Source organism: Tiliqua scincoides, chromosome 1 (assembly GCF_035046505.1).
Source record: "Tiliqua scincoides isolate rTilSci1 chromosome 1, rTilSci1.hap2, whole genome shotgun sequence".
Taxonomy (NCBI): domain Eukaryota; kingdom Metazoa; phylum Chordata; class Lepidosauria; order Squamata; family Scincidae; genus Tiliqua; species Tiliqua scincoides.
Genome location: NC_089821.1, coordinates 200,427,057 through 200,447,069, shown reverse-complemented (window position 1 = coordinate 200,447,069; position 20,013 = coordinate 200,427,057). Strand labels below are relative to the sequence as shown.

General features: G+C 45.0%; 1 pseudogene; it reads right to left on the bottom strand.

The window, feature by feature from the left end:
- Positions 1-4,611: 4,611 nt before the first annotated feature.
- On the bottom strand, positions 4,612-4,731 carry LOC136638437 (5S ribosomal RNA; annotated as a pseudogene).
- Between the last annotated feature and the right edge of the window lie 15,282 nt (positions 4,732-20,013).

Here is a 20,013-nt window from a genome sequence, read left to right as displayed (position 1 = left end):
GATGTTCCTATAGGAAATGGTCACTGGACCCAATTCAGATCAGGAACATGGTATGGAGGTAAGGGTTGTTTAACCTATTATGTACATACCATTTTCCCACCAATGCCCCCCCCCAAAACCTGCTATGAGGCCCCTGAATATGCCATTGTAACCAATGAAATCATCAAGGGCCTATTGCAGCTGTAGGAAAATCTTTAGCAGGAAAACCAAATTTTCTTGGCAGGAAAACAGCACAGAGCTAAAGGGTTAAATACCACTTACCTCTGAACTGCAGTTATGAACCAAATCAAGCTTTTCCCAATGCAGCTGTAACTTCAGAGTAAAAATAATACTTTATAGAAAAAATAAGCCTCCAATGAGATGATCATATATTTTATGTCACACCTTTAAATTTGTAGATCTTTCAAAAAGAGTGCCGTAAAAACAAGTTATGGAAATATTCTTAATCATAATAATCATAAGGATAATTTGGACTAAGGCTGGCTAAACCTATGTGCAAAATTCCGGGGGAGGGGAGGGTTAACTTCTAAAGTCACTTTCTAGAGAGCTGAGAAAATCACTGTAATGAAGGCCTCACCAAAAACGTTTCCAACTTAAAGTAACAAAACGCAAAACGTAAATATATACAGTTATTAGATGTGCTTACCCTGCTTTTCTCAACACTGTGCAGTGTAGCCCTGAGCCCAATATAGGCCCTACAGATTTCAAAAATCATAGACCAGTAAATGCAATAATGCAGTGTTTCTCAAACTGTGGGTCAGGACCCACTAGGTGGGTCTGGAGCCAATTTCAGGTGGGTTCCCATTCATTTCAATATTTTATTTTTAATATATTAGACTTAATGCTACCATGGTATGTGACTGCATTTGGGTGACCTGTACTTTTAACAGGCTACTATGTATATGCTTTTAACAATGATAGTAAATTGGACTTACTCCTGGTTAAGTGTGGGTAGGATTGCAGAACTAGGACTGTTAAAAAATTTTCCTGCTTGATGACATCACCTCCGGTCATGACATCACTTCTGGTGAGTCCTGACAGATTTTTATTCTAAAAAGTGGGTCCCCGTGCTAAACATTTGAGAACCACTGCAATAATGTATTTGTATTATACAGTATGTAAGTAGACAGGGCTTTTTTTTTGTTACCGCAGACACTCGCCTATAAGTCAACCCCACAGATAAGTCAAGGGCAGGTTTTGAGCCAGCGATCATGGAATTTTCTATGACCCTTGGATAAATCGGGGGTTAAACTTAGGGGGGTGACTGACTATAGTTTTGTCTGATTTTACCAGAGGCCAGATCCTGAAAAATAACCTACCACTAATTGTTACCTAAGAACTGTAGTCTCTAATTTATTTAAAACATAGTAAAAGATCATAAGATACATTTTATTCTTTTTTTAAATTCTGGTCTTCACCACCTTTTTGTAAACACTATCAGAGTACGTGCACTGTAAACTGAGTTGTTGGCAACCTTCAGTCTCGAGAGACTATGGTATCGCGCTCTGAAAGGTGGTTTTGGAACATCGTCTAGTGTGGCTGAAAAGGCCAATTCGGGAGTGACAATCCCTTCCACAACAGGAGCAAGTGCAGTCTGTCCCTGGTCTGTCTCCCTGGCTATGGGCCTTCCTTCTTTGCCTCTTAGCCTCAGACTGTTGGCCAAGTGTCTCTTCAAACTGGGAAAGGCCATGCTGCACAGCCTGCCTCCAAGCGGGCCGCTCAGAGGCCAGGGTTTCCCACTTGTTGAGGTCCACTCCTAAGGCCTTCAGATCCCTCTTGCAGATGTCCTTGTATCGCAGCTGTGGTCTACCTGTAGGGCGCTTTCCTTGCACGAGTTCTCCATAGAGGAGATCCTTTGGGATCCAGCCATCATCCATTCTCACGACATGACCGAGCCAACGCAGGCATCTCTGTTTCAGCAGTGCATACATGCTAGGGATTCCAGCACGTTCCAGGACTGTGTTGTTTGGAACTTTGTCCTGCCAGGTGATGCCGAGAATGCGTCGGAGGCAGCGCATGTGGAAAGCGTTCAGTTTCCTCTCCTGTTGTGAGCGAAGAGTCCATGACTCGCTGCAGTACAGAAGTGTACTCAGGACGCAAGCTCTGTAGACCTGGATCTTGGTATGTTCCGTCAGCTTCTTGTTGGACCAGACTCTCTTTGTGAGTCTGGAAAACGTGGTAGCTGCTTTACCGATGCGCTTGTTTAGCTCGGTATCGAGAGAAAGAGTGTCGGAGATCGTTGAGCCAAGGTACACAAAATCATGGACAACCTCCAGTTCATGCTCAGAGATTGTAATGCAGGGAGGTGAGTCCACATCCTGAACCATGACCTGTGTTTTCTTCAGACTGATCGTCAGTCCAAAATCTTGGCAGGCCTTGCTAAAACGATCCATGAGCTGCTGGAGATCTTTGGCAGAGTGGGTAGTGACAGCTGCATCGTCGGCAAAGAGGAAGTCACGCAGACATTTCAGCTGGACTTTGGACTTTGCTCTCAGTCTGGAGAGGTTGAAGAGCTTTCCGTCTGATCTGGTCCGGAGATAGATGCCTTCTGTTGCAGTTCCAAAGGCCTGCTTCAGCAGGACAGCAAAGAAAATCCCAAACAAGTTTGGTGCAAGAACACAGCCCTGCTTCACTCCGCTTCGGATGTCAAAAGGGTCTGATGTGGAGCCATCGAAGACAACAGTGCCCTTCATGTCCTTGTGGAAAGATCTGATGATGCTGAGGAGCCTGGGTGGACATCCAATCTTGGGGAGAATCTTGAAGAGGCCGTCTCTGCTGACCAGGTCGAAAGCCTTTGTGAGATCTATGAAGGCTATAAAGAGTGGCTGTCGTTGTTCCCTGCATTTCTCCTGCAGTTGTCTAAGGGAGAATACCATATCAGTGGTGGACCTGTTGGCTCGGAATCCACACTGCGATTCTGGATAGACACTCTCTGCAAGTACCTGGAGCCTCTTTAGTACAACTCGGGCAAACAGCTTTCCTACAACGCTAAGGAGAGAGATGCCGCGGTAGTTGTTGCAGTCACCCCTGTCACCTTTGTTCTTGTACAGCGTGATGATGTTTGCATCCCTCATGTCTTGAGGTACTCCACCTTCTCTCCAGCAGAGACAGAGGATTTCATGCAGCTCAGTGACGATGATCTCTTTGCAGCATTTTAGGACTTCAGCAGGGATGCTGTCTTTTCCAGGTGCCTTGCCAAAGGCAAGGTAACCATAATCATAATCAAAGGTAACCATAATCACATTCCTAGATATGATTCTTTATAACATAGCCTTGTTGACAGGTTACAAAGCTTCAGACTCAGTATGTCGCCAAGGCTGCGCAAGTTTTCTCTGCGCACGTGCAAAGTGTGCTTTGCTTCATTGCCACATTCTAAGGCTAAGGCTAGTGCTTGTGTAGATAACCACTACACCATAGGGCACAATCTCATGCATGTCTACTCAGAAGTAAGCCCTTTCGTGTTCAACGGGGCTTACTCTCAGGAAAGTGTGGATAGGATTGCAGCCTTAATTGTTTAAAAAGCAGCTGAAACACAGTAATAGTTGCTAGTTGACATGCGATAGTACTTAGTAGTTGACAATATTTGCTAATACACAATACTATATCACAGTGATTTTCCAAGTTGTACCTTAAAGGAGATACCTTTAAAGTAGGCCTTTACAGTTACCTATACCTTACAGCCCAATCTTATGCAGGGCTTATGCTGGCAGCTATCACAATTCACCAAGGTACATCCAAGACTGATGTCGCAAATGCCACACTGCTGTTGTGAGCATTGAAATCTCCAGCACAATCTCCTGTGCATTTGGCAGCAGCTTCCAGAATCTCCGCAGGAGCAGGTAGGGTCAGCAGCTGGGGTGATTCAGGGGAAGAGCAGACTGAGCTGGGGTGGGAGGGTGAGGATAGCAGCAGCAGCCACATATGCTGAGGTCCTATCCGTCTTTCCCTGCCTGAATGCTGAGTCTTCTCAGACTTATGCAAGCTCTGGTGAGCTGTCCAGGAGCTGCTGGCATAAGTGGGGCCTCTGTCTGTTTGTGCCAGAGGTCCTTCTCTGTATGACAGTGGCACACCTTTTGCAACACCATAAGAGAACTTACAGAAGCTTATTGCGAGATATGCGTTCCCATCAGCCCTACATAGGATTGGTCTGTTTGTCTTTGTGTCTGCTCTCTGTTGTCTTGTTGTTGCCGATATTTTTAATCGTTTTTAATTGTTTAACAACAATTTTTAATTGTTAGCTTTAAAATGTATTATGTTCGTTTAATTCTTCTGTTGAAAGCTGTTTTGGTGGTCCTTTGGATACAAATTAAAAATTTGATTTAAAGTCTTTTAAATGAATGTCTTTCGGGAAGGTTTTCCACACTGAATTTGTCAGATAGCCTTTGCTCATCTCCCACAGGACACTCTGCACATTGCAGAGGACTCTGAGGCCTGCTTCAGAGGCTACACTCAGTTTGTGCTGAGTACTGTTGGGTTTCCCCATCAACTGTGCTTCATCAAGGCAGCTCTGTGTGTGTTGAAGCTTCCACTACTGAGTGAGAACTTTCATCTATCTGGCTCAGTATTAACCTGACTGGTTGGCAACCTTCAGTCTCGAAAGACTATGGTATAAGCCTACAGCACCCGGTATTCCCAGGCGGTCTCCCATCCAAGTACTAACCAGGCCTGACCCTGCTTAGCTTCCAACATCAGATGAGATTGGGCATGTGCAGGGTAACAGTTGCTGCATAACCTGACTAGCAGCAGCTCTCCAAGTCTTAGAAAGGGGTCTTCCCAACCCTAGCTCGAGGCATCAGGGATTGAACCTGGAACCTTCCATATACAAAGTAAGTGCTTCACTACTGAACTTCAGCCCTATTAGCTGCACTCCCATCTGTAGCTCCTCCCAGCCAATGGTGGGTTAACCAAGTAGCAAAAGTAGTTTATACTACAGGCCCTGCATTTTTGAGGGCCCTGCACTAAATGCTTGTAAGTTAACTCTGGTGAAATACCATGATCCAGCAACCCTGTTGTTTACATACCAGGGGAGCTGCATACTGCGTGGTACGAAATCATTATGGACATCATGAAAAATATGATATGAAAACATAATTTTGTTCATATTTAACTTTACTGCAGGCACAGTTCTATTATTGCACAGCACCAGTGGAGCATGCTCTCTACCAGTTCTGGCTAGGCAAATGTGCCAGAAAGCACATTGCAGCAGAAGAAGGGGCTGAAGCGCCAATGGGAGGGCCTGCACCGGCAACCCACAGAAGGCCAGTGCATGCATGAGCAGGTATGATCCATGTGAGCATAAGGAGGGGAGGGGAAAGCATAAAGGGGCAGGGGATGGCCTCTTTATAACATATTGTACAGGCCCTACATTAGCTTAATCCGACCCTGCTCCTTGCAAGAGTTCCTGTCTGCTACTTGATTGCATCCTGCACATTTTCAAGTATTTGCAAGAAAGCATCAGTGCAGCAGACCTAGTCGTCCTTTTCTCTTTGCTGCATTCTTTTCTATGTTGCCTTCTGACAGCATAATGACCTCCGCTGGTGGTCATAATGTGGCATTTGGGATTCACTGCAGTAGAAGCCATCAGCTTCTACTCAGTTTGCTTTCTTGTTTGCTCAGCACATTATAGAGCCCTCACCACAAATAAATTAACTTGGGCATAAAAGGTAAACATAGTTATTTTTAAATAGCACATTTGAACAAGCATGAAATGGAACAGAGGTGCTGTTAACTCTCCCCCTGTGCCACTCTGTCCTGGCACTTAAGTGACTTCTCAGCACTTATCTGCCCTTATTAAAAGGCAATCCTTCCCCATTCTTCAAAGCTGCTGTCAGGAAAATAACAGGGAGGGAGACCAGGGACACAGAGAGCAAACCAGGTCTGAACAATGACCCCCACCCCTACCCTAAGGGGAATTGAGGCAGGGGGCATATCTGACTCATTCATGTGGTCATGAGGCAAAGTGGGAAGATTACACCTTCCCATCGGTAAAGATACCAGATAGGAGGAGCATGTGCAGTCATTGGGGTTTCTTTTCCCGCTCAGCACTTTATGCATGTTTAGGCAAAGAAGTGGGGGGTTGTGGGAGCAGTGATGTAAGGCTGTAGTCTTCAATGGTGTGGCAGCAGCAATGGTAGCCCTGCCAGGAAAGTGGGTGTTCTTGGGTCCCTGTCCCCACTTGCCTATGTGATGAGGGAGAGTGCAGGTTTTACTCAATTGCAGTAACTGCTGGGTTGGGCATGGCAACCATGGGGGTTAGAATGTAGTGTGCAGATTGGTGCAAGTGAGACTGTGGGTGTCACCACCCAAAAGTAGGGAGATAGGGGAAGAAATGTCTTTGAAGTCTAGGTTGAATTATACCCCTTATGCCTGAGAAAACCATGTTATAGGGACTCCAGAATAGTGGCAGTAACCATACAGTGCTTCTGGGTTAATTTGGTACAGTGAGCTGCCATGACTCCTGAGCTGGCAGCACTCCCCTGCAGTGGGAGCTCAGCCCTTTAGCCAGGGCACAATAGAGGTTATTCAGAATTACCCTTATGGTAAGGTCTCTTTTCCATTAGGGCAGAGGTTCCTAAAGTGTGCATCACAATGCCTTAGGGCAGGGGTGCCCAAACCCCGGCCCAGGGGCCACTTGCGGCCCTCAGGGCTTCCCAATCTGACCCGCAGGGAGCCCCCAGTCTCCAATATGCCTCTGGCCCTCCAGAGAACTTTCTGGAGCCCGTGCTGGCCCAAGGCGACTGCTCTCAGCGTAGGGCGACTGGTTAAGCTCCACTGCTTGCTGTTTCACGTCTGTGATGCAGCAGTGGCAGTGATGGAAAGACCAGACTTGCTTTGTGCAAGGCCTTTTATAGGCCTTGAACTATTGCAAGACCTTCATTCATTCATATAAGTTCCATCTCTAATATATTCATTGACGTAAATTTATTCAAATTCAAAATGTAAATTAATTCTTTTTTTCCTGGCCCCTGACACAGTGTCAGAGAGATGATGTGGCCCTCCTGCCAAAAAGTTTGGACACTCCTGCCTTAGGGCATCACAGCACTTTCACAGGGGTGCCATGGGATGTCCCCAGTTGGCCCTCCTACCTGTTCCCTTAGTGCCCCCATCTTGGATTTTGTGAGATCCAAGATGATGATGCTCAGCTGAGCCAGGAAAAAGAGGCTGCAAAGGCGTTGAGTTTGGGAACTGCTATTTGGGGAACATTTGCTGCCCAGGATTAAATAAGAGTGTTAGGAGTACATTGATGTCTTTAGCTTGCTGCAGAGCTAAAGGAGGATGAGTAGAAGATCGGCTGCGGAGAGATGGGGGTTTGAACAACTTAGGCCTTGGCACAACCAAGCTGAGGTTCTGTTTGGGGCAGCAGGGTTGGGTATGGCATAGTTGGATATGAGTCACAGAAGGAATTATAGACCAAAACATAATTGGTGCTAGACTACAGGTATCACATGAAGGTCAATGGATAATACAAAATGATGCTTCTTCTGTTTTGCAAATTGCAAATAATCCAGTAAAATCACAAGGGCACTATTGCAGCAGCTATAGAGGTAATATCCACATTGCCTGACCGCTACTTTGACCCTGTAGAGCAGTGGTTCCCAATGTGCTATTCAGACTTTGGGAACCCTATATGTATTTGGAGGGGAGGGGGAAGGGGACAGCAACACAGTTGGGAGAATTGTACTGCTGTCGGGGAGGGAAGGGTTGTTTACATTTACCTGGGGGTTGCTATGGCTCTCTGGAGAGTCTGGGAATCTTGCAACCCACTCTATTGCCATCCCCAGATACCTTAGAAATCCCCAGGTAGGTAAAAACAATCCTTCCCTCCCTGGCAGCAGCACAATTGTCCCGATCGTGTTACTGCTGATTTTCCGGTTCTTCTGGTGGGACCCACCAGTTGGAGCCACTGCTGTAGATAAATCCTGATGCTCCTTCCTTCACAATGTCCGGTACAACCTTGATTTGTAGTTATGGTGCCCAGGTCTGACTGAACAACCTGCTTTAAGCTGGTTCCCTTGGTAACCATTTCAGGGACGTTACACGCAGTAAATGTGACCAGTCTCTCTTTTGTATAATTTGTAGATTATGGAATTTGTGAATAGAATTCTCAATATGTGTTTACATTGTGGGCTGAAAGTGACTGATTGTTTGGTTTTCAGAGACTTATCATTTTAATTTATGTTACAAGAAACAGAAGTTTTCAATATGTGCTTGTATATGTGGTAGGAAGTACCATGTATATAAAACAAAATCAATGTGCGATTTGTGTGTATGTAAGTACACTCTCAAAATGCCTCTTTTCAAATTCCTTCCTATGCATTACTGCTTTGTAACATCTGAGACTACAAGTGGAGATTGAAATGTCCTCCCATCTATTTCCCCGATTTACTTACCTATTTGACATGCTGATCCACACCAACTGACCATCCCCGCTTCCAGTGCCACCCATACAAGGCCTCCGGGACTTGCACCAGCAGCAATAGTCTGCAGGACAGCAGAGCACCTGCTGCAACAGTGGCCCAGGCAAGATCCACCAGCATAAGGCCTGGATAGAATTGAACCCTCAGTATTATGGTGAGATCTTTCTATTGGATGATCATTTATTACCCAGTCTTCAAAAATTTTTAAAAAAGAATAGCAGGGGATGTAGTTAGCTTACTTTGTAGGGAGCCTAAGGTGATGGTTTCCTAAGAGAGCCTTAGGTGAAGCCTAAGGATGGTGAGCAGAAATGGAATGAGAAGATCAACGGAAATGGGTTCAACTGGTGGTTTGGGTTCTAAGTTTACACAGAAGTTATTCTATAAGAGTAGTTGGTTAACCCTTTTCTGGTACAAGTAACAAATGGAGCTGTGGCTTCGATCATGACACTTGTTAGGGCTTACTGGAAGGGATGCTCTGGAACAAGCTGCTACCTAGTCTGTGGGAGTATTTAGTGAAGGGTCTCTTCCTCCAAGTCTTAGTAGAGTACATCCTGGGGCAGAGAAGCAGCTTGTCTTTGAACCACCAGGCCCTTAAGAATTTTAAAGTCATGCCTGATTATTAATTATGTCAGAATTTTCTTTTATTTATTTATTTATTTATTTATTTATTTATTTATCTACCCAACCATAATTCATTCATTCATTGCCACATTTGTGTAAGGGCAGCAGTTTTCAAACTCTCAGGGAGAGTTTTAACTACAGTAAGTTCTTGCGGGGGGCGGGGGAAAGGCAGCGACACAATCCCCAGGATTGTGTTGCTCAGGGGGCTGCAGGGACTGGGATGCACTCACCAGTCCTTGCAGCAGCCTTCCTGGGGTGTGGGGAGCCCTGCATGAGTGTCTGCAGGGCTCCCCAGGTCTTGGAAAGTGAAAGCACAGCGATTGTGCTCCACTTCTGGTTTTGCACAGTGTAGCAGCTTCAATGGAGTGAAAAATTTAGTGAGATCCCTGAGTCAAGTTGATTGGTTCAGCAAGTCCATGTTGAATCTCCCAGAGGCTGATTGATTGGGGAGGTGGGTTGGAGATCCATTAAGTAATGGGTGCTGAGTCAACCTCATAGGTGGAATGCCTTGAGTGGGGTGAGGCAACCCCGAGCTTCTTCCACCCTTTAGTGAAAGCAGTGAGTGAAAGCAGTGATGAGCTGAGATCACAAGGAGACTCTCTGAAGCTTGGAGCCAAGAAGGGATTGCCCCAAAAGTGGGGAGGGCAGAGTAGCACACCCCCGCTATCTCCTTCCAGGTAGGAGTCTGCACTGAAAGGAAGAAGGAGAATTAGTTAAGAACTGCAACAGAATTTGTTTTGTTCAATGAAGTTGCCGCTCTGTTTTAAACCACATCACCTGGTCTCATGTCGCATTGGGATTGGCAACCAAGTAGCTGCTTGGTGCTGACATAGGAGTGATAGATACTATTTTACTGTGCATATAGATTTTGCAAAAATAATTTTCTATAATTTTCTGGGCTCAGCTGTGTAGCAAATGGGAATCATTTGACATTTCATTTGCTATTTTCACTTCTGAATTACTGTGTTTGATTTGTCCATGTTTGCCAGTAATTATTGTTTTATGATCTCATCTTGTTACTTGTATATTCTTATATATTCACTTGAGAGGTACAATAAACATTCTAGATAAATAATACATCATTTAATGACTGCGTTGCTTCTTTGTGATGTCACTCCATGCAGCCATGACAATATTTCTCATTAAAGTTTAAAAAAGGAGTATTTTAAAAGGCAGCACGATGTTCCCAAAAACAGTTTTTGACATTTAACTGTGCAATCCTATGATCCAATTTCCTCCCAGAGGGAAATGTGGAACAGTGGAATTTCCATACATGACCCCTCTTAGGTGAGCTATGAAGCTTACTGGTTCAGTATTATTCTGAAGTTTCTGCTCTGTATTTTCCTCTCAAAAGGGTGCTGTTGTTGTCTACATAGTGCCATCCATATATTGGTGCTTTACATAAAGTCAGGTACCTGCCCCAAGGACCTTGCAATCTAGATATGGACACCAGGGAGATAACAGAGGAAGGGAAGGGGAAGTAGGGGCAGAGATAAATAGGGGAAGTAGGGAAGTAGGGGCAGAGAAAGCAGCAGGGCAGGACAAGGGAGTGTGAGGTGACTGGTAGGCAGTGTGGCATCCATGGCTGTGGGGGTTGAGAAGTTGTTCTAGCCTAGGCTGCTGCACCAGGGCTGGAGGTTCTTTCCGATCAAAGGAAGAAGGGAGTCCAAGTCCAGGGCTGTCAGAAAAGAGCTTTATTCTAAAACGTAAGAGCATTAACTTACAGGAACACTTCTAGGCATTGAGAGGCATCTCCAGGCGTTTCCTTACAACGTTTCAGTTGACTCTACAGACCACACAGCCTGCCAGTGTCCAACAAGGTCCGAGAGCTTACCAGGTGGCTCACAGACAACACAGCCTGCAAGTGTCCATTGAGGTCCAAGAGTTTACCAGGTGACTCTATGGATGACACCAAAAGGGATAAGGAGTTGCACCGCAGGTGCAGCATAATTGGTAGCCTAGCCAGGGCCAGTGGTGGGGAGGATGGGCCTGGTCTCAGCATCCAGTATCAGCAGAACCTGGGGCTCTTGAGTTGTGTTCAAGTTGTTATTACACCTACAAGATGGAGGGCAGGACATCTGGCTGTCCGATGGCCTGGCCTCGGCCATCACAGAGGTTTTCCCGGGCATGTATGTGAAACCTTGTCTAGGAATGTGGCTGTTTCACCTAGCGAGGGAGACTAGTGTTGGCCCTGAACAAAGTCTGGTAGCACCTTAAAGATGAATTTAGTTCGGCAGCAGCTTTTATGGACTACAGTGTGCTTCATCAAATGCATGAAGGAAAGTCCTAAGGAGGGAGTCATAGATGAACGTGGATGTAGAGGAGAAAAAAGTAAAAAATTGAGGTCAAAGGGCAAAGTTGTTGTTGTTATGTGAAATACAGCAACGATTCACAGCACTACCACAGTTGGGCAGTCATCCTGTCTATGCTGAGTTAATTAAAATATAGAGGGAGAAAAAATGGTAACCCTTTACAGCCTAAACCTGTGAATGAAGAGACCAAGTGGCCGTGGAATGTAAAAAATGTGCTGGGTGACTGTTCTGTACGCATTACTCCAAAGACATTCCAAATGTGTTTGCCCCATAGATTTGTATCTTATATATAATAATATCTACCGTTTTATGTTTGATCCATTTCCTAATGATCCCTAGCATGGAATTTGCTTTCTTCACAGCTGCAGCTGTCATTTTCCTCTCAGTTTTGCTTCTGGGAGTGCTTAGGATCCTGAATATATTATGCTAATATTTTGAAATGTTTAATCAATGCACACATGTGCATCAATAATGTAGTGGTGGGGAAAAAACACAACACAACAATCTTTTTTTTTCTTTTTTTCTTCCCCTGACTGCTCATTTGGCTGTCTTGAGATAGATGAGAACACTCTGAAACTGAATCCAGATAGTTTGGAATTGTGATGGTCAGTATTCAGAAACACATAGGAATCTCGTGAAGCTGTCTCAGAACTGGCAAGATAAGCTCTGTACATCCTGAGCCAGTCCACAGTCTAGCTGTTGCATTTTCAGTCAACTGCAATGTGCGTAACTTCATGCATGCCATATACAACATCTTGCATTGGTTAGGAGTGGCATTAGGGATGGGCCACTGGAAATGGATGAAAGACCCAGGCACATTAGCAGACGCACTTGACTGGGTCATTCTTTGAACCCTGAGTACCTGTGGCAACTTTAGTACCAAATGCATCTTCAAGAATTGGACAGGAGGTGCCATGGAGGCCTTGTGCAGGACTTTGGCCTAGAGCAGGGGTGTCAAACTCATTTCATACAGAGGGCCAAACAGCATTCATGATGCCTGCTGAGGGCCGAAAGTGATGTTATTAGGCAGGAAGTGATGTCATTAAACAGGTCATGACCAAAAAGAAGCACTTTTCTCTCACTTAGGAACTCATTAGCTGCAAATGACAGAAGAGAAAATATACAAATCTTGATCATATTTCAAGATATGGGAGAGCTCAATTTTCAAGTGGGCTGCCCTTGCAGCAGTATCACCTCAGCATGGCTCAGTAGCTGAAAGCCTGAAGGCCAGACAAAAAGCTTCCACGGGTTGCATTCGGCCCCCAGGTCTTATGTTTGACACCTCTGGCCTAGAGGTCTCCGCAATCTGTCACCAGCACTGGCAGTAGTCAATGCTGGGAAATTACGAGGGCATGGCTAACCTACTTCTGACAAGGCATAGGAACAAGTGGTGGATCCAGCCCTCCTCTTGAATGCTTAGATGCTGAAAATGAACAGGAGTGCCTTTACCATTAACTACCTTCTTCAACCTTCAGAGAGGGCAAGGACTTTATTTTTTGTCATGTATAGGTTGGCCTCTTCTTACTTTGAGCTCTAATGCGCTTTTAAGACAGCTTGAAATCTTCAGCTTGGGCGAGTTGTGGTGACCCATCTGATGATGGGAGCTGGATGTTGGGTCCACAATGACATTTATTTTTACTAATTTGCACTGATGGCTATTGTATTTTTCATCTCTATTCCATGTACTAGTTATGATGTCCACTAGGAAAAGTCTAAATCCAGCCCCTTCTGGTTTTCCATCTAATTTTATATATTGTCCCTCCTAAGGACCATTCCTTTCTCCTGCAGTGTATGAAGAGGGGATTTTGGAAGGACTCTTCCCTTATTGTGCACTAAGCTGCTAGAAATGGCTCTCCCAATGTCTCTGTTGTTATTCACAGTTGGGGGAAAAGGAAGAAAGAGTCTACATGTGCCTTGGCTTATGATGGAAAGAGCCATTGTGCAGAACCAGCATTCCTGCCCTGCAGCCCCGCTGAGGCCCCTCATTCATTCTTTGTTAACCCTTTTACCCTTTCTACCAAAGGCTTTTCCACTTACCTGACACTTCTGTGAGGTCACAATAGTCCAAAAAATGGCAGCCCTTTTACATGCCCTACTCTGTATGATCCTGCAGTTCAGCAAATCATTGAGCAGTTCAAGTAATCCTTGCTACAGGATTCATCACTACCCCCACCAAAAGAGGAGGGGGAATCCTTAGAGCTTTACAACATACATTGCTTAATTAATTGACTCTGGCCATTACCTATCAGGAAATAATCATTTTCATTTGCTGTGTTGAAGGATGTTCTCAAGGAAAGGAGAACAAAAAGTGTGGGTAGGAGATATTATTAATGAGACCATTCCTTTATCACCATAAAGGGTGAGGAACTGAGGTGGAGGAATTAAATGACCATTAAGAGTACAACTACAGGGTAATGTCAGATATCCTATGGTCCCATTATGGTTTTCTTCTAATGACATCTGGTTGAATGTCTGTACTAGGCCAATTTGATATACTTATTCTTTAAGAGTGGGAGATAAGTAATACATCATTAGGTATGTCATTACTATCAATTATGGAAACTGCTGATGGAAAGACTGTGTACTTGTTCTCACAACATAGCCAAGGTGATTTTTTTTCAATGAGTTTTTAAACACTCACGACGGCATAGATTAAGGGGGTTATTTTGGTGTGTCAGAAGCCCTGAGAGTGGAGCTCCTGAATTTGGGAGAGTAGGAGGGCTTTTAAAAAAAATGATTATTATCTTTGCCCAAGTGCCGATAACCTAGGAAGAAACTATCACTGAAGAAAGAAGGCAATTTACTTGTTCCATGGACTGAAATCCTTTCAGTTCTTTCTCTAATTGTTCCCTCACAACCTTCTATTACCCTTTCTTATTTCCTTCTCGGTCAGGTGTACTAAAAGTCAAGGCACTCTGTCTCTCAAGATCGTAGGTAACATATTTTCACATGGTAAATTTTGTCAGCTCTTGGCAAGGGTATATTAGGCAGCCTTTTTCCTTTGGATCTGTATGACCTCGTGCGCGAGGGAGAGACATTTGCTATAAACCTGGAATGCCTGAGGCCTGGCGCTCATGCACGTCACATGGAAGGTAAAGGCAGAGGGAGGAATGTCGTGGGACCGCCTGAGGAAACCACAGCAGCCTGTTTCACAGCTGATTGCTAACGAGAGGATGGCAGGACATGAGGCTCTTGGTAGGGCTTGAAAGACAAAAATAAAAATCCCACACCAAAGTCACCCAAATCTTTCACTCAAACACTGAGTCCAGTGAACTGTGTAAATAGGTCAGTGTAAAATTGACCAGTTGAATGCCCAAAATATCACACACAGTCACACTAAGGGCTTTCTTCATTCTTCTCTTTCTCAAACAGCGTGGGTCTCCATGTTCATGTAGAATGCATTTGTTGACAAAGGATTAGAGCTTAGATCTGTATAGACATGCAGCACACATGTGAATTTGAGGATCCTGGTATACTATTGGCACATTGAAAGGTACTGCTAAGCACAATATGTACCCACCACCCCACCTTCTGACCCAATCCTATTTCTCTGAATCAGGCTCAGAAGATGGAGTCATAACACAGCTTCCTATAGGTGGTCAAATAGCAAGGGCTTAGGATGACTCTTGCCAGGGTTCTTGATATCCAGTCAATGACTTTGTTTCATCACTGCTGGAACATTTGGTATCGTTAGCAATCTTCTGTTTTCTGTTCTGGACTTTTAAAGAGGGCCAGTAAGACATAGTGCATGTCTATTTATCACTTAATGCCCATTTAAACTTCAAAGCAGGTTGTGTGTGCTCAGGCTCATCCTTGCACTGAGGTTCTACCAGAGACAGCACTTGCTCGAGGAGGATGACGTGGACTCAGTTAGCCTTGAATTGCTTGGCTATATAATTTCCCCCAACAGCAGCTCTTCCCTGTGTGGGAAAGCTACTTAGCAACAAAGACAAGAGCTCACTTTAGCCTTGTGCTTCATCTTGGAGTGCTCCTATTTAAAGCATATGGAGAGTTTTCCTTTCTTAATGAGCAATCCATGGCTGGTTTAAGCATTCCACCGATGATGCACTGGAGGTAGGAAGAAAGGACAAGGTCGTCGCTCACAAAATAGTTTTGGTTTAAGGGTATAATGTGGGTGGCAATCACCAAAAAGAAATAACCTCTGGGTTGAATATTCCTTTCAGTTGAGTCAATGGTAAGAGAAGAGTAGAGATTTCATGTGGGCTTCCTTGCTTTTTCAGTTTCTCAACCTGTCACGGGCTCAACAATTTACTTCATCTTTCCCTAGGACAAAGAGAGTAGTCATGGCAGAATAAGATTCTATGGCAGAAACTGGCTACTGCTACAAAGAGCCTTTCACTTCATCTCCTTCTTGTGAGACACATGCTGGGACATCGTTACACTGCAGTCTCCTGTGCCCACCCCAAAGAAGTCAATGAATTACCGGGGCCTTGTGCTGCTGGAACTAGCATTCCAGCAGCACAAGCTTTTTTTCGGTTGTGTGAAAGTCAGGCTACTGTTGCACACTACTGGGCTGCTGCCATAAACAGCAAGAGGCATGGTGTGTGGGGAAGCAGCTCCAGGAGGTTCTACAGGTACTGGTAAGTTGGTGGCAAGGGTTGATTGAGGAATTAATGTGGCATTTCAGGGAAAGAAGGTGTTTATCCGGTGATAGTCATGCATGCTGGCTCTTTTCCCCCATTTTTCTACTTGCCCCCCTGATATGAGGCCTTTCTCTGATATGCAGCAGACCTGTGAAGTAAAAAATATTTACTTACCTCCTGCAGGCTCTGATTCCCCCAGCTGCAGGCAGCAGAGTCTCCACTGACATGGCTGCATGATATAATGTGGTAGGGGATAGGACTGGGCAGTCAGCTCCTCTTTTCAGCTGATGCTCTAAAACTGTAGTGATGCCTACATCCAACCTCAGTGAATCTATGAAAGGAATGACCTTCATGTAATGGGCAGTATCTGTTTGATCTCTGAGCAGTTTTCGCTTTCCATGATTAACCTGTTGCAGTTACTGCAATTAGGGAATTCAGTTTGCTTTCTTGAAAATAATGGATGTGTTTCTAATATATTGTACCACAAATGGGGAAAAAAAAATCAATTTGTGTAAAAGCAGAGGACCAGAGTGATTTTCCAACAATAGCTTCCTGTGAATGCCAAAACTGTGCACCTGAGAAGTGAGGGATCCTCCAAAGCAGGACAAGATGTGGCATGGCAGATGTCATTGGGATGGAGAGTTTGGTAAAAAATTCCCTCACAGGAACATAACATTTTGTGTCCACGGCTTATATAATGATTCAGAAGAGAACCCATTCTTTGATAATTGAAAATCGGTTTGCTATAGGTTCTGCAAAAATAGCATTTATTTCAATCAGATTGAGATAACAGGCAACTTTCAAAACAATAATCAGGCAATCTAATTGTGGGCCCATTCCTATCGGGACCTTACCCTGGTAGATCTCGTGATCCATCACCATCAAGCCCAAGCCACTGGTGTAGCAGGTGCTCTGCAGTTCTGTGGACAGCTGCCACCAGAGCAAAGCCCCAGAGGCTGCATGTGGGTGAGACCACACCACAGAACTTACGCTGCTCCCTGCAAGTCAGTGGTGGGGGTGGGCCAGGGGAGGGTTGGGTGAATTGGGGCAGGAAACAGGCCGGTTTGGAGGAAGTTCAGGGTAGGAAGGGCAGGATCATATCCTCCTTCCTGCTCCAGACCTGCCCCTAAGTCTCCTTGGACTTACACCAGCTAAAGAGCTGTCATAGGTCTGAGCAGATTCACTGGAAAGTAGATAGCCTTTAAGGAAGTAAGTAACAATGTTCTTTGCTTACCTCTCCTGTACTTTCTGGTTTCCTCACAGACCATACCATGCAGTGTGTGCTTTGTCAGTGTGCTTCATGCTCTGAGCTGGTGGGGTATGGGATTGGGCTGTGCAATCAAGGAAGTATCACTTTGGTTTCCAGCTTTGGAGGTTAAATCTACAACAAGGATCAATGATCCCATTCCTTTTCATTTAGCAAATTACAATTAGCAGATACATTTAATGTACCCCTACTTTCAGTTCATGACTAACATCTATCTTCGAGTTGCATTAGTTAATTCTGGAGCGTTTTCATGCTGAACAATTTTGTTCTTTCCCGCTTAATGATTTGTTAAACGATATATCTCAGAAGTCAGTAGTTACTTCCTGGGCTTAACTAGCTCTATACGCTAATGTTCGGGATGATATAGGAGCTGTAAATCTGAGCAAAATCAGAGTAATTGCTAGTATTTTCTATCAGGCCATTCTGTATCCATTGCAATTTTTCCCCTCCTTTTTGATCTTTAAAGATCAGGCTATAGGAGAAACCTCAACAAAGAATGGTGTGATACATAAAAATGGCCTCATTTCAATAGCTCTGTTCATTTAATAGGCATGGGGAAAATGTTCTGTTATTTTATGAAGTTTAACGTGAAGGAAAATAAGTATACGGAATGCATCAGATCACTTGTGGACTTGCTTCCTATTTGCAAGTGCAGACATTTCGTAATATAAAGTAGCCTCTTTTATGGTAGTTTTCTCCATAATCAGTGTGGCAGCTTTTAAAACCCACTGTATGGCCTTTTAGACAGCAGTGATTTTTAAATATTGCCTATAGTTCAGAACTTTCTTAATTGCTCCTTTAAAATAGTATGGCAACTTTTACATAGTCACCTAACATTTAGCCACTTGCTATTAAGATTCATTGAGTACTGAAACCCAGGAAGTCTTAATTTTCATTTGGATGGTGTAATGTCCATGGCGGGTGGAGACCCCGCCCCTTGGGGTGTGACCGAGCGCGGGGGGCTTACCCTGTCAGTGAGAGTCAGTTGTTGGCGGAAAAAAGGGTGTGAGGCAGACACAGCTGTTTTGCACAGACGGTTTACTTGCGTCAACCTCTTGACATTCATGGGGCCTGTTACGGCACAGGCCCCTTTGCCTTACACAGACTTGTGCCGTCGGCATACGATAGGCTCGTTCCCCGTTCCTCCCTGACTCCTTGAGGACTTGGGCTGGGCTCTCCGGCTGGTGCCTGTTGGCCAGGTGTATGGGTTGCCGATGGCCGCCGTGCTGTTGTCCAGGGTCAGCTTAGCTGTCTTCGGGAGGGTCCCAGGTACCTCCAGGCTTGCCCCCCAATCAGCCGGCCTCCAGTGGAGGTAGTTGGCTCCAACGCCTCGGGCCTGTACCTTTGCTTCTCCTGATGTCACACCCGGGACCCGGGTGAGTCTAGGATTGGGGAGCTCCCAGCCCCCAACCTACAATAGTAGAAAAAAAGAATGCCAGTGTTTTCCAAACTGTATTATTATTATCACTAACCAGGTTTCTCAGTTGTGTCTGCTGAGCTACGAACAGTTTCTATATGAAACTGCTGGCGTCCCTTCCCCAGGAATACAATACACTGTTGTGATTAGATGTGGGATGTTGCTTGGAGTAGACTTGGGGTGGATCTATGTTGAAGATTTGTCCTCTTGGTGTGGACAGCATGGATAAGAATTGTGTGCTCGATGGGTCTAGCCCATTCATTAGACCAGGGGTCTCTAAACTTTTAGGCCATAGGGCCACATCAAATATCTGGCATGGTGTCAAGGGCTGGAAAATAAATAAATTTTAAATATAAACTTCAAATAAATACATTAGAAAGCCTCAGAAAGCCTAAGGCCTTCAGACAGCCCAAAACATCACTTCTGGTTTTTCAGGAAAACCAGGAAGTGATGTTTTTAGGCCTTTAGAAAGCATTCTGAGGGGAGGCGCATTACCTCCCTGGCCCTCAGAACACCCTTGAGATGCAACTGGAGCACAGCTCTGGTCACATTCAGTGGAGCGGGCCGCTTGCTATGGGCCAAATAGAGGCTTGTTGCGTGCCACATCTGGCCCTGGGTCGTGGTTTGGAGTCCCCTGCATTAGACCAACTGAGACAGTTTCTCATGGAACCGATTCCCTGGTGTTCTAGCATCTCCAATGCTCTAGTTTACCACTCTTCCCTTCTCCACACTTTCTGTTCTGCTCTGCTCCACTCTTTCTTTTTGAAACCAGGAGTTAGAAGGAGGAAAAGTGACAAAGGTGCACTGTTTTTGCCAGGGTGCGGAAGCATTTGATGCACAACCTCAGGCACCAGGAAGTCTTGGGTCAGCCTTTGTGCTGGGTCAGATTGACTACTAAGTTATGGAGCTATTTTGCCTTCTTGTCTACTATGCATCTTGAGCCACTGGCTAAAGTATTCCTTGAATGCCACAGATACCACTGACATTGAGCATTTTGTTTGTTTGTTTATTATTAATGAAGATGTTCAACAAAAAGTTCACAAAGCAGTTTACACAACAAAATAAATCAATGAACAGTTTACATCTGCTGACTCTTTCAGTGGCACATTATAAATTAGATTAGTTAGATCAGAGCTATTCAAATTGGGGTGTCGTGACACCCCAGCCTGACAGCTCTGGCCTCTGCTCCCTTAACGGGCGGGGGCAGGGGGAAGACAGTGACACGACCCCCAAGATCGCGTTGCTAAGGGGGGTGTCAGGGACTGTGATGTACTCACCAGTCCCTGCAGTAGCCCCACAGGGGTGTGGGGAGCCCTGCACGAGCATACGCAGGGTTCCCTGATGTTCCAGAAATGAAAGTGGAGCAATCGTACAA